Source organism: Sinocyclocheilus anshuiensis, unplaced genomic scaffold (assembly GCF_001515605.1).
Source record: "Sinocyclocheilus anshuiensis isolate Anshui unplaced genomic scaffold, SAMN03320099.WGS_v1.1 scaffold984, whole genome shotgun sequence".
NCBI classification, from domain to species: domain Eukaryota; kingdom Metazoa; phylum Chordata; class Actinopteri; order Cypriniformes; family Cyprinidae; genus Sinocyclocheilus; species Sinocyclocheilus anshuiensis.
Genome location: NW_015552616.1, coordinates 866,471 through 868,265, shown reverse-complemented (window position 1 = coordinate 868,265; position 1,795 = coordinate 866,471).

Below are 1,795 nucleotides of genomic sequence, written 5' to 3'. Positions count from 1 at the left end.
GGGGGGGGGGTGGTCTTGAATTAACTTCAAAAGCCTTTAAATCTTCTCATATTTTCTATATGGACCCCCTTTATGCGCCGCTGTATTATTTCACTGAAATCATATTTTGGGTTTTCAAAATGTGAGGTATCAAATTAATCACAACTAATTTATTAATATATTCATGTTAACATATAAACTCATGATAATCTTATTAATTCTACAATTTAATGTTGAAAGTCATATAACTTGAGCTTAAATTACATCTGTAATGGTAAACGTTTACTAAAATTAAGAAATAAAAAAATCCCCAAAGATGCATGTAATATTATTTGTATTAATATTATTACTGGTTCATGGTTTTCAGGTGGATTTAGGTCACAAAGAAAACCTTTGCTTGCGAAATTTGAGTTCTTAACAAAGCTTTTTATGTTTTTCTGCTCTATGCAGATTTTCATAACTTGAAGAAGTGAAACTAAAGAAAGAGAGTATAGGAAGAAAAAGAGGACGGTTATGATTATGCAGGAACTGGTTTATATATATATATTTTTAATATAAACTTAAAACAACCTCTAATTTGTTCATTATGAATGAGCTTGGATGTTTAAAAGTGCAGATTTTTTCATCCACTAGATGGCAGTACAATAAAACAAAAACAATTGTCTTCAAGAAGCCCACATTTCAATGAAGAGAGCAAAACAGTCATTTTATATTCACAAATATTATTAATTGTAACACAAACATTAGAAAGTATATGAAGTGCATCTACAGCAATGGCTAACTAATAATATCTATACAGATGTCAATTCAAACCCTGTAAATGTTTCAAAGATGAAAACACTTGGTTTGTTTCCTTTAGAAATGGTTATTGAGTACTACAGAGTGCTGTAATATTACTTGTAAGTGCTTTGGGTGCTGTCTGCTGAGTTTGCATCCTCTGTTTCTGGTTGTAGGGCAGAGGTGTCAAGGTGTAACATTTAAGAAGCTCAGAGGCTTATTGGATATGGGTCAGCACATCTCTCTCGCCCTCCTCCCGCTCTCTCACTCTCACTGCACATATCACCAGAAAATCTCTACAGTAACCTGAAGGCAAACGTACATGGGCCTGCACCCATGCCCAGCTGCATTAAGCTCCTCAAGCACATCAGAAATCCCAAAAGTCATGTGATCCATCAGAAAGTCAAGACTTATGCAAACCATCTAAAGTTTTAATAGCCAGCAAATGGGATGCAATGCAAATGTGAATCAACCAGTAAAACTGTTTGAGCAAAAGAAAAATGATATTTATCCTTACCTGGGCTCGTATTTCTCTGTAAACCATAAACATTGTGCTAATAGTCCAAATGAGCTCAGAGAGACCTCAGACAAGCTCTCAAAACACAAGGTTTAACTGACACGGGCAAATGTAAGAGAACTCTAGGGATCGTCCAAGGGAGCGCCCTTCGTTAACTTTAATTATACCCAATACACCTTGTGCAAATTCAAATGAAGTGGGCCTATCACAGCTACACCAAACAAATGCCTAATTACACTGCATAAACGCTCATACACAAAGGGGTCTCCATGGCGAGGTGGAAATAGGCTGCTGAGACCTTGCTCGACCGTAAATAAGAACCTGAAGATGAGAGCTCAAAAACATAAAGCATAAAAATAATAGTAAAATGTAGGGTATTTTCTTTCATTTTTGAATTAAACGTCATTTTGATATTTTTGTGGAGGTTTTAATTGACTGGAGACTGTAATTCTTGAAATATATGATATGTTGGCATAAGTAGCTTGGTTTGTATATATATATATATATATATATATATATATA